Here is a 14,121-nt window from a genome sequence, read left to right as displayed (position 1 = left end):
TAATCAAATTCTGTATCTGCAAGATTTTTATTTTGTTGTAAGCAAAACGTTGATTATAAATGGGTCAAACATTTGGGAGGAACTTCCAAAAGATTACAAGAATTATCTTGATGTTCTACCATTTCTGTTCTGTTCTGTGATAGCCCATTTATTTAGAAGAAACACTAACAATCACTATAGCACTTAGGCATGCAGAGAGCCAATTTGGTATAGTATGTAAGGCACCAGAATAGAAACTGAGACATTTTGAATTCTAGTTCCACCTTAGGCACAAAGCAAGCTTGGTGTTCTTGATCCAGTCACTTTCTCCGGGAAGAGCAGCAAGCATTGCCAAGAAAACTGCAGGGACTTGTCCAAGCAATCTCCAAGAATTGGACACAATTGAACAGACGAAAAGGCACAGTTAGGATTATCTGAATACAGCCTTTACGTAGATGAAAATAAGGCTGTTTGGAATTCTTATTGTAGACAAGAAAAGTATAATATGGTATGTTCCTGTTACAACATGAGGAAGATTATAATGCAGAATCTTGATAAAAAGCTATCAAGGCTGCCTTGAGAATAAAGTAGAAAACTTACTCTAAAGTAGTCCAGATGTAACAATCATTACATGGATTTTTAGATTTTTATGCTTACTCTTCCATGTAACTTGACACTGTACTGTTATGTCACTTGGGCTCAATGTAAACCAGCCCTCCAGCAGGCAGGCAGGCAAAGATTCTGTGCTTTTCCACTTCTGAGAAATGTTACATGACTCAGCCAAAGGGCATAAACAGTCTAATAATCACAGATTCATATGGGTATATTTAGAGGAAGATGAAAACATTAAAGCTGAACCATTAAATCAGAACATTGAAATCTGGATTAACAACTTTCCCCCGCCTCCATTTTACACTATTACTATTAACTGGAGAAAGTACAACTCATGTCTCAAAGGTGGCCAGCTTGTTTAGGCCTGAAATGTGTTATAAACCAGAAAATAGTATCTAATTTACATGTTTTCATTAACACAATTAACAGTTTGCATCACATTTGCTTGCACATCAAGGATGCGACCAATGCCAAATATGTTTCCTCCTCATAAATTTTATTATTATGTGCCCTAAGAGGCCAATGAATTTTAGATGTGTTTGTTTGTTTAAGCCAGGCAATCCTTTCTCACCAGCTGAGTTTGGCCAACTGGTTGCACCAACTGAGATTTCAATCTTTATTAAAAATGTTCCTACTGTTTGCATAAGTCTCCCTCTAACAATTTGTCATAAAATATAAACAAAATCAACCAAGTCCTTGGAATTTTGTTTTTTAAAACTTTCTTTAAATTTTGGGAACATTTTATTTTTATAACTCTTCAATAAATTAGTCTTAGACAATGACCATTTCAGATTTTGCTTAGAGAAAACAACAGTTATCATGTGGCTTAGTTCTTATCATGAAATATGAAGGTTTCAGAAGAACCCACAGATTGCAAGTATTTCATTCAGGGACATGGTTTGACAGTTTTCTTAACCTATGTTTCCATATCCAAATTTTCTGTTCCTAGATGAAATTGGAGCCTCTAGTACCCACACCCAGAACAAAGTATCAGATTGCTAGATACATTAAATGACTAAGACATAGGCTGGAATGGACAGAGGGGAGGCACCTTTTGTTTTAATCCTAAATGGTGATCATGATTTGGTATGTGTATTGTAGAACTCATAGAAAATGGTGACCATTTTATTACTAAATTTAGCATACATGGAAGTGGAAAATTGGTATCCCACATAGTCCTACTTGAATATGTGCTTCTAAAAAGCTTCTCTGGGGGGTCATCCAGTAGTCTAGGGTCCAGTATCACCAATATCCTAAGGACAACACCCTGGGCTGCTCTGGAGAACTGTTGAAGTTTTGTCCCACTATCTGGAAGCTGTAAAGACTGGATGGGATAGAACAGGCTACTTACTATACTTAGGGTTCCCTTCTCTTGGCTCAGGATGAGCTGCAGTGCCCCTGAGAGAGCAGGAATATGACTGGAGATCCTTTCTGGCTTTGCAACTCCTGTAACAGCAAGTGGAGCTCACAGAGGAAGGGGATCTTCGCCCAGCTTCAAGCAAAGTAGAAGTGTTCCAGTGAGTATTTGGCCCTTAAGTTAAACGTGTAGTGGCTTGAAAAAAGATACAGAGGAGTGTGGAATTATAGGGTGATCAATTTAATATCTCTACGTAGCAAATATATAGAAAAGGGAGGGGAGGGAGAGATACTTAAAATACATAATGTTCATAGAAGATAGATTTGTCAAGGTAGTAAATATATCTATCTAATATTCCTTCCTCTTCCTATTTTTCACACAACAACCGTGTGAAGTGGATTGGATTTAACTGGCATTGAAGTTTCGGTTTCCAGTTGTTTTTCATAGCATAAGAAGTTTGGTACCCACAGAGTTAGGTTTATGATTTTTAGCATGCAAGATACAGGCTCTTTGACTGGTAGCCCAACTCTTTGTCCTTACTGATAAAAATATAGCTTATGTTTTACACTCAATTATCCCTGTCTCAATGTACATGTGGCAGATCTAATCTTTAATTCATGTAAGTTCATAACATTACATTTTATTATGTTTTTTTAAAGAAATAAAAATTAAATGGAAGAAGAATAATGTACAGTTAGTGAAATACAGCAGTTAAACAACAAATCTGAGATATACTAATACATGCCAGTATATTCTTAAGTGACATATATAATATCCATTAACCCATGCCCCTGTTGAACATTAAACTACAGGTGAAACTCAAAAAATTAGAATATCGTTCAAAAGTTCATTTATTTCAGTAATGCAACTTAAAAGATGAAACTAATATACTGTATGAGATAGACTCATTACATGCAAGGAAAGATAGTTCAAGCCGTGATTTGTCATAATTGTGATGATGATGGCTTATAGCTCATGAAAACCCCAAATCCACCATCTCAGAAAATTAGAATATTACATGCAATCAATAAAACAAGGATTGTACATAGAACAATATCGGACCTCTGAAAAGTATAAGCATGCATATGTACTAAGTACTTGGTTTGGGCCCCTTTTGCAGCAATTACTGCCTCAATGCAGTGTGGCATGGAAGCTATCAGCCTGTGGCACTGCTGAGGTGTTATGGAAGACCAGGATGCTTCAATAGTGGCCTTTAGCTCTTCTTCATTGTTCGGTCGCATGTCTCATCTTTCTCTTGGCAATACCCCATAGATTCTCTATGGGGTTCAGGTCAGGTGAGTTTGCTGGCCAATCAAGCACAGTAATCCCACGGTCATTGAACCAGGGTTTGGTGCTTTTGGAAGTGTGGGCAGGTGCCAAGTTCTGCTGGAAAATGAAGTCAGCATCCCCATAAAGCTCGTCTGCGGAAGGAAACATGAAGTGCTCCAAAATCTCCTGGTAGACGGCTGCATTGACCCTGGGCTTAATGAAGCACAGTGGACCAACACCAGCAGATGACATGGCTCCCCAAATAAACACAGACTGTGGAAACCTCACACTGGACTTCAAGCATCTTGCAGTGTGTGCCTCTCCATTCTTCCTCCAGATTCTGGGTCCTTGGTTTCCAGATGAGATGCAAAAGTTGCTCTCATCAGAAAAGAGGACTTTGGACCACTAAGCAACAGACTAGTTCTGTTTTTCTTTAGCCCAGGTAAGACCTTTGTGATGTTTGTTGTTCAGGAGCGGCTTGACAAGAGGAATACGACATTTGAAGCCCATGTCCAGGATCCGTCTGTGTGTGGTAGCTCTTGATGCACTGACTCCAGCTTCAGTCCATTCCTTATGAAAGTCCCCAACACTTTTGAATGGCCTTTTCCTGACAATCATCTCCAGGCTGCGGTCATCCCTGCTGCTTGTGCACCTTTTTCTTCCACACTTTTCCCTTCCACATAACTTTCTATTAATGTGCTTTGATACAGCACTTTGGGACATCCAATTTCTTTTGCAATTACCTTTTGAGGCTTTCCCTCCTTATGGAGGGTGTCAATAATGTACAACTGTCAGGTCAGCAGTCTTTCCCACGATTGTGATTCCTACTGAACCAGACTGAGAGACCATTTAAAGGCTCAGGAACCCTTTGCAGATGTTATGGCTTAATTAGAGTGGGACACTTTGAGCCTAAAATATTGAACCTTTTCACAATATTCTAATTTTCAGAGATTGTGGATTTGGGGTTTTCATGAGTTGTAAGCCATAATCATCTCAATTATGACCCATCACAGCTTGAACTATCTTGCTTTGCATGTAATGAGTCTATCTCATATATTAGGTTCACCTTTTAAGTTGCATTACTGAAATAAATGAACTTTTGCACAATATTCTAATTTTTCAAGTTTCACCTGTAAATATTCTTGGTTAATATACTATAGTGGAAATCAATTTAAAAGAGTATAGATAGTAAACATTAAATCAGTATTGTAAATTATATATCAAATCAAGATATGAACTCTAGAACTCAAATCTTGGATGTGCTATAATTCCATGTATAAAATTGTAATCCAAGAATGGTTTTTAATTAGAATTAAAGTCTATGCTGGATTTACTTTTTAAATAAAAAACCTTGAAGCATACTCCTCAAAAAGCAAATAAAACTGACTTGCTCAGGGAGACTTTGTGGCTCTGGAAGGGGGAATGTTCCTAACTGGTTGGCTTCAGTAGTTGAGATAAATTATTATATTGCTATTATTTTGTAAATTATGTTTTCATCTTATTACATTCTAAGACAGATATGAACGGAGCTGCATTTAAACCTGGTATTTAAAAAAAACCCATAAAAGTCAATTCCTGTTCTGTTTAAGAATCCCAGACAACAGTCAACTTATTCAGGAAGAAAGTAGAAGAAACTCATCACCTATCATTGGTCATTGATTCCAATTGTTTAATTTTATATATGGATTTCTTAAATTTGTAGGTTGCTTCATATTTATTATTACATTTTATGCATGAATAAATATGATCAAATAAAGTATTTGTCCTATAGAGCAATGTCAATGTCTTTATCTTATCCATTGAGCAAAAAGAGAAAAATAACGTTTTTCTTTTAACCCCTGTATTTGATGACATCCTTTTTCTTTTTTTAAAAAAGTGGTCAATATTTTCTTTTCAAGTCCTGAATGATATGTTAATGGCCTAAGAAAGATATTATCAGGGAGATTTCCAAAAGTGTCAATAAAAGATAATAGGATAATTTTTCTTTACAAAAAATGTTAAGTAGATACAAAATGAAAGAAGAGAAGGAAATGGACAATATTTATATGGAACCAATGGATATAAAAAAGAACTCTATAAAGATAGTCCTCTTTAAACAATCACAATTAGGACAGTAACTCAGTTGTTAAATGAAGCAGTCACTAAGCAAAACTACAACTGCTTATGATCTTATTTTAGTTATTTTAGTTATTTAGTTATTTTAGTTTTCCTTTGCCTTATAGATCTGCAAAGGTCATAAATTACAGGATTTGTTGCAACATTCCTTTTTTTTCACCATCATTTAAACAGTCGCTAAACAAGGCAGTTGCTAAACAAGCATTACCTGTACACAGGAACTGATGGATCTAAGTATTTTGTCATAGAAATATACAGGTAGCTCTCAATTTACAACCACAATTGAACCCAAAATTTCTGTTGTTAAGCAAGACTTTTGTTAAGTGAGTTTTGCCCCATTTTATAGCATTTCTTGCTAAGTGAATCACTGCAGTTGTTAAATTAGTAACCCGGTTGTTAAGTGAATCTGGTTTCCCCATTGACTTTGCTTGTCAGAAGATTGCAAAAGGAGATCATATGATCCCAGAACACTGCAACCATCATAAATATGAACCAGTTGCTAAGCATCTGAATTTTGATCACATGATCATGGGTACTGCAAAGATTGTAATTGTGAAAAATGGCCATAAATCACTTTATTCAGTGTCATTGAATGGTCACTAAATGAACTGTTGTAGCTCAAGGACTACTTGTATAGGCAGAAGACTGGTTGCCTACAGGAATGAAAGTATTAATTCCTTATGATCAAACATTTTTTCTTAGCCAGTATATTTTAAAATATGTGGTTGTAGCATTCTTGTACTGCTGCCCTTGTCTGCTGAAAAATAGCTGCAGGTTGATAATTTAGTTTAGAACTCATTCATCATCTGCTTTTAAAATGTGTGTAATTTCTTTGTGATTACAAAGGAAGAACTTTTGAAATACATATGTGTTATGTCTCACCTTTCCAATGAGGATGGAAAGTCCACGACTCTGACAAAATACAAGCAGGCAAGAAGATTCAGTAGTTATACAGTTAATTCTTTGAAGCAGGCAATATCACACACACTGCCTGCCAAGTCCGATAAGATAAGAGCAACATAAATCATGAAGTCTTTCAGGAAACAGACTGCACCGAAGCTCCACAGAAAAACTCACATTAAATTAACACGTTGTTCTGAACAAGTTCTCAGAGCGAACACACCCACTTTTATTCTCTGTGGGGCGTGTCAGTCCCTCATCTCAGTCTCTGATTCGTCCTTTCATTCTACGTTGCAACTTACACTTTTGCCTGCGCCGTTGCCTCACATCAAGCCAGCATTCCTCAGCTTGATCCTCAGTCAGAGGCTCTGATACACTCTCCTGATTATCTGCCGACACCTGAGGCACAATCAGAGAGGAAGCTCCTGCCGAGGAGGAAAGTCCTGGGGAGGAAGGCAATTCCAAATCCTCTAAGAAAGCAGGCTCAAACCTCAGAGCCAAATCCTCCTCTTCCTCATTGTCCAAGTCCTCGACCTCTGATAAAGCAGGCTCAAACCTCCGAGCCACAACACATATGTATGCCTTTCTACTTGCTGAAGGAACCAGACTCAACCAGTGCAGTGGTGGGATTCAAATAATTTAACAACTGGTTCTTCTCTAATGATTTCTTCCAACAACCAGTTCACCAAACTGCTCAGAAAGTTAACAACTGGCTCTCTTGAACTGGTGCGAACTGGTTGAATCCCACCGCTGAACCAGTCTACCCTTTATCATTTTAAAAACTTCAAAAAAGGAAAGAACAAAATGCAAAGTAACAATTGCTACAGTAATTAATATAAACATGCATGCACACTCCATCACTTTTGTACCAATTAATCTAGATATGATACAGAGAAATTTATATAAGTTGATGAAAAACAGTCACCAAGATCAGTTCTTTTGGGGGAATATTCTACCAATTAAATAGCAAAAGCAATCTGAAACCAATTAATTAAAGAATGAAGATCACACATTTTGGTTAGATTCACAGGTAGCTTTCAGATTAGTAAACATCCTTCAGTCTTACTAGGTTAAATGATATGTCACTATAGTATGGGAATAGGTGGGGTGTCAAAATACCTAAGAATATTGCAATTGCATTTGTTGTTATACAAATCTAACTCTCCCTCTGCCAAAGCCAAGCAGAATAATGGAACACCTCTATCCCACTTTGGAAAATTTATTAGGTAATATCAACCAATGACAAATTAACCACTATTATTTTGTTCTTCTTCCTGTCCCCATTTCTCTAATTAACAAGACTGAGTATTCAGTTCAGAGATTCAATTTGAAAATGTTCTAGTTGACTTCCAGAATGAAGGTGGGATTTTTAATTACCCAATAATTTGATCTGAATCATTTTGTTCAATGAGCCACTATCAAACTGGATAGATTTGGATGAACTGGCTTAACAATATGTACATTATATATAGCTCAGAGGCCCTGGTGCTCTCTGAGCTTAGTTGTCTTTCTGCAGATATTTTGTTACTCAGGTAGAGAACTGAAGATGTTACCTTGTTGGGTAAAGAACTGTCTACAAGAAAACAACCAAGCTCAGAGAGCACCAAAGAATCCACATACACTTTTAGCATGTGAATCACTTTAAATCAAGGGATCAAACTGAGTTCAATTCAAATCTATTCAATTCAAATCAATTTGATTCTAATTAGTTGTCAAGTGGGATAAATTTGATTCAGATTTACAGTATGAATCAGATCAGATAGGAATTGCACAAGTCTGATAATTTCAGGATATATTTTCAAAGAAGATGCTGAGAGAACTCCAAACAAGCAGTTAATCCAGAAAACCATAAGGGGCCCTCTGTGTTGAAATGAGCCCTAAATTGAGATTGGAGAACAGACATTCTCTGCCATTCTCTCCTTGATTAATTTCCATCCATTGTTTTCTGTCTTGCTTTCAGGTGCTTTGGCAAATAGGTTGGCCGGCTTTTCTTTGTGGCAGCCCCTTAGATTTTGAAACACTGCTATCATGTCACCCCAGTCTTTCTTTTTACTGGACTAGATACATCCAATTCCTGCAACCATTCTTCATATGTTTTAGCCTCCAGTCCCCTAATCAACTTTGTTGCTTTTTTCTGCACTCTTTACAGAGCCTGCGTATGTTTTTTATAATATGGTGACCAAATCTGGATGCGGTATTGCAGGTGTAGAAGACTACACCTGCAATACCGCATCCAGATTTGGTCACCATATTATAAAAACATACTCAGGCTCTGTAAAGAGTGCAGAAAAAGCAACAAAGATACTAAAAAGAGGTCCTAACACTTCGCATGTTCTTGATTCTATCCCTCAGTTAATGCAGCCTAGGATTGCATTGACTTTTTGGTGGTTGCAGATCACTGCTGCCTCTTATTAAAGTGAACTTTAAGATCCCTCTCACAGTTACACAGTTGAGCCAGGTTTCACCTGAATATTTGATTTTTCTTGCCTAGGTGTAAAACCTTAATTTTCTTGACACTGGATTTCATTTTGTTGGATAGGGCCCAATGAACAAATCTATTGAGATCCATCTGGATGTTGAACCTATCTTCTGGGTGTTGTCTATTCTTGCTAGTTTAGTGTCATCTGCCAATTGGATAAGTTCCCCTTCTATTCTATCATCTAAATTGTTTATGAAGATGTTGAAGAGTACTGGGCCTAAAACGGAACCTTCAGGTACCCCACTGCTTCCTTCCTTCTATGTAGATGTAGTTCCATTGAGAATGATTTGTCAGCCAGTTACAAATCCATCTGGTGATAATGCTGTCTATCTCACATTTTTTAGCTTACCAAGAAGGCTGTGATCTACTTTGTCAAATGCTTTACTGAAATCCAAATATATTATGCCTTGTGTCATATTTTAATGTCATGCTGCATTAAAAAAGAATACTTCAGAAATCAGTTAAAAGCATTAGCTCTTGTCTGACCATTCCCCTGTGACTCCTCCTCCTTCCTCTCAAGGTCAATTTTACATACCATTTCAAATTGCATATTTGGAGAAATTTCCTACCAGTGGGTATAGCTTGACCTTAAAAGTGGCGAACTCTTCTGAGTTACATTTAAAGAGCATGCGGGTGGCCACCTGTCAGGAATGATTCTGCATTCTGGACACAGCAAAATATTGCATTAAATAGTTGCCATTATATCTTCAAACTCCTTGAGATGCTTCAGAGTGGTTCTGGTCAAGCTCCAGCAGGACTATGGATACCTTGAAGAGCTTGGATGGATGGAGACAGCTCTTCTACATGTAGCCAAATGCCATAAGCATCCTTAATAACTGTAAACCTAGTTCATAATCATAAAGAGGAGGCAATCTCTAATTTCAGCATACTGTTAACATAAAATTTTAAAAAATTATGTGCCCATATTGGTTACTATAAACACTTTATCAGTCCATAAGTGTTGGCCATCTGGCAGCAATCTGACTCACTGGAATTTGTTTCTTTTGGATAATTAAGATATAATGTTGGTTGGGAAGGCAGAAACATTATACAGGATATTGTCTTCAGTCATTGAGGAAAGCAAACTGGAACATTTATGAACATAAAATTGATGTATTTATATTCAGGCAGTGAAACATTTATCCTGTATCTACAAGCTCTCTTGTGCTTCTATCACATCAGCTGTTATACAAACCTGTTCACAAAATAGGCAGAATAGCTGTTGCTTAATGGAGAAGGCTGCAACCAAGTGACACTGCCCCATTTGCCAATAAAGAATGCCAGCAATTCTCAGAACAGACATTTTTCTGTCAATCAATTAGTAACAGACATCTCATTTGTGAGAAGGATGGAAATATGTTCCACAAACTTTCATTGCATTACCTAGCTAGATGATAGCTGTATAGTGATTTCTCCTCTAGCTGGGTGTAGACATTTGGAAGATAGACTTTCCCTTAAATGAACAGGTGCTCTAGCACTGGCAACTGACTCAAGAAACTGCAGCTCCATAGATGGACTGAACTCATGGGTCTTGGCTAGTGGATAGATTGGCTTGTTTGTGATCCAGATTTTAACCGATTGAAAGTTCCAACTATGAGAAAATATGATTTAATTTGCAGTGGTTGGAAGAATATGATTCAAAGACTTTCTTCTATGAAGTAAATTGATAAGTGAACATTAGGCAGGAGTGATTGATTTTTCTTTGTTACAGTTGTCAAGAAATATTTATGTTATTGATGGTGTATATCTGAAAATGCAATGAATAGGAATTGAATTCAGTTTGACTGACTTTGACTATGCTTAGATAAAAAGGGACTCCTACTAAGTTTTTGGTGTATCTGATTTTAGCAATGCAACAAATCACTTTGCAGAGTGGAAACTTTGATATGAAAGGAATGTGTTTGTTGAGGTAATTCCCTGTTAGGAGAATAAGTGCATACAGGGAGAAGTTATGTTGTAGTCTGTAAGGTGCAGAACGTTTATGCTCAACACCAGCCAATTTCAACATAGTTTGGAATCTTTTGTAAACAAACTCAGTCCCATTATCAGTAACTAATGTAATTACTTTACTTTTCATTTTTCTCTCTGCAAACCTTAGTCAGTTAAAGAAATGTTGGAATGTTTCTGTTTTGTTTTTCATAAGATAGCAGAAACCATATTGTGAGTAATGGTTCATAATACTCAAAATATAACAGGCACTTCCTAAACTTGGTTTCTTAGGACCAATTATGTCAGCAAACACAACCTCTAAAGGTTCTTTGGTCTTAAACCCATTTAGTCTGTTTGCAGGAGTAACCTTACTCTTCTCTTGGCTACAAGCATTACAGTTTAAATACTTGCTACAGGGTTTCAATTTTACTCCCTCTGACAATTCAACAGTTTGTTTGAGCATTTTGAAATTAATATGCCCTAGACGTCTAAGCAGTAAATGTACACATTCATCATGTGGCTTAACATTGTTATAAACTGAGTTAGTCATCTTCAACTTGTCATCATGTATTACATATAAATCATTCTCTAAAGTAGCAGTAATACTTTTACCCTCTTTCTCTATTATACAGTTATATCCCCTAAAGGTTACTACATAACTAAGATTAACTAAAGCCCTTACTGATAATAAATTAAATTTCAGTTTAGGTACATATAACATAGTTAAATGTTCGTTTATAAAAGAACAATATGCAGTACCTTCACCTGATGCATTCATCTTCCATCCATTTGCCAATGATACATGTTGTTTACTCATGGACATCTTTACAAACCTTTTTCTATCTTTAGTAATGCATTGCGATGCTCCACTATCAACAACCCACAAATCATGGTTTACAGTTGAATTGCTAGACATAGTTAAACTAACATTCTTCTTGGCCTTCTGGTGTTTACCAGTATTCTGTTGTTTTCTTTTCTTACAGAATTTAGCTATATGTCCCCTAGTCCCACAAGAAAAACATTTCCTAACAGTATAGGCAGTTGAAGACAAATCCTCTTCTTGTGGTTGTTCCTTTCTCAGTTGGTCCCTATCCAGCTGTCTTCTTGCCTCTTCTAACAACCTTCCAGTTATGTCAGTCAATGTCAGTTTATCTCTGGGCAGGACTTCCAGTGAAGATACATAATCATCATAACTTTCATCCAATGAGGAAAGAATGATGTAAACTTGATGCAGCTCTGAAAATATCAGTACTTTTTTTCATGTAGCTCTTGAAAAGTTCTTTTCATGAAATTAAAATGAGCTAACATATCTCCACCTTTTAGAAGACGTGTTCTAAACAGTTTACATGTAAGATGTATGTGTGCACCTACACTGTCACAAACATAAATCCTCTTCAAGTTCTCCCAACACCTAGCAGCAGACTCTTCTCCATGAATATGGACTAGCCACTGGCTAATAACGGACTGGCTAATATGGACTGGTCACTCAGTGTTAGTCCAATTATACAAAGAGCTCATTCATTGATCTGTTTAAAGTCAGCAAGCTTCTTGGCATCGTCCTCATTTTCTGGATCCCAAGCGTTTACATCTGGTGGGTCTTGAACTACATTTCATAAACCTTCTTTATGCAGAAGTAGACTGCACTTCATAGACAAGGAAACATAGTTTGTTCCAACCAATCGGGTTATCAGTGATAGACTTGTTGAAGTGACCTGTGCCATCTTTACCAGGATAGTAACCCACAATTAAACAGTAAACAGCTGTCTGTATACAGTACTGTGTATTCACACCAACTCTCAGTTATCTGAGCCTGGTATGGCCTGGGCCCATAACCAGTGTTGAGGTAATTCCCCATTAGGAGAATGAGCGCATACAGGGAGATGTATTGAGAGTAGTGTTTGAATAATACACACACAGCACACAGATACACTGTACAGTAAATGTCGGTTTTTACTTCCAGAAATGTTTAAGCAAAGTTCAAACACAGTCCAAAGTCATTCACTTAATCAGTGAAGTTTTCAATCCAGGGGTGATCCAAGATCAAAGTCCAGTATCAAAAACAGTTCAGTATCAGACTTACATCAAATCCCCAAAATAGCAGTCAATTATGAGGAACAGAAATACTCTCCAACAGAAGGAAACAGAGACTCAGACTGTCTTCTGAGACTAAGACTAAGACAACCCAGGTTTCTGGCTCCATCTTATGGCCATTTGAGAAACCACGCCTAATTACACTTTTGCATTTTCTTAAAGATACAGTATTAAAATGTCTATCCTGGTTTATATATTTCCAACTCAAATAGCTGTTAGGTGACTTATATTCCTAACAGTGTTTATTGTCTTTACCTCTATGTCAGAAGATGAAGTGAGCTCTTATGCAAAGGAATCTACTTTCCTTGCATAATATGTATACCATTGCTTGCTTCTTGGACAGGGAAGTTGTGTTGTCCAATGCTTAGAACCATGTAATCAATGTAGAACCATGTAAATTAATTCATAATTTACTTAGTACTATGAGTGGATTGCAGTTTGTTAATTAGTTCTTTATTGTTTTCTACTTTTATGAATGAATTGCTGTAATTCTACAGAATCAAATTTTTATCTTTAACAACATTTACAGATACAGAATAGATTCTTTTTCCCTGGACTAACATAATTCAACTGCAAATAATGACCTAAGCACTTCCATGAAGTAATCTCTCTACTGGAATTCTTACTTCCAGGAGATTTATACTGTATATTAACATCAATTTCTTCAGGGGAACAAACAGTAACAAAGGAATGTTTCAGTCTTTAAGTTCTATGCTGTAAACAATGGCATCCAGTTCACCCCATCACTGTGTTGTAAAGAAGGCAACCTAATTTACCACCTCTGGGACCATTGTCTATGTCACTTGTGATGCTGCTACCTTGTTTTCTCTGTGGCTCTGGGGTGGCCTCAGCTGCTCATAAGGTCAAAGTGACTGGCACTGTTTTTTGCAGTAATTTTTGGGTTTATCTTAGTGACTATTCTGTGCATGTGCAGCTTTATTACGACTCTGTAATAGACAACTGATTCAGTTGGCTCAGCTACAAATTTTCACAGTTTCAGACACAAATTGACTTCCGTGGACCTTACATCATACTTAAGTGGTTAGTAGAGGGGGTGTGCATAAATACACTAACGCGTCTATCGTCCCTGTCATTGTATTTTTATTCTCTTATTCTTGTTTTTGTTTGACAAATTCTAGTAAATAAATAAATACATACATACATACATACATACATACATACATACAAACAAACATACATACATACATACATACATACAGTCCTTTGTGTTCTGGGGAAGAAATGCACTGAAGCCACTCAGTGAAAGTTGGTGCTAATAATTGCAGCAGAATAAAGAGCTGGCAAGAAGACAGACTCTTTGTAATTCCTGTCTGGACAAGAGGGGACTTGAGATTACCCACAAGTGCTCCAAACAATTCCTCCTCACGGG

The sequence above is a fragment of the Pseudonaja textilis genome, chromosome 1 (assembly GCF_049901715.1).
Source record: "Pseudonaja textilis isolate UNSWEBS1 chromosome 1, rPseTex1.2, whole genome shotgun sequence".
Taxonomy (NCBI): Eukaryota; Metazoa; Chordata; class Lepidosauria; order Squamata; family Elapidae; genus Pseudonaja; species Pseudonaja textilis.
Note: the sequence above shows the minus strand (reverse complement) of the source record.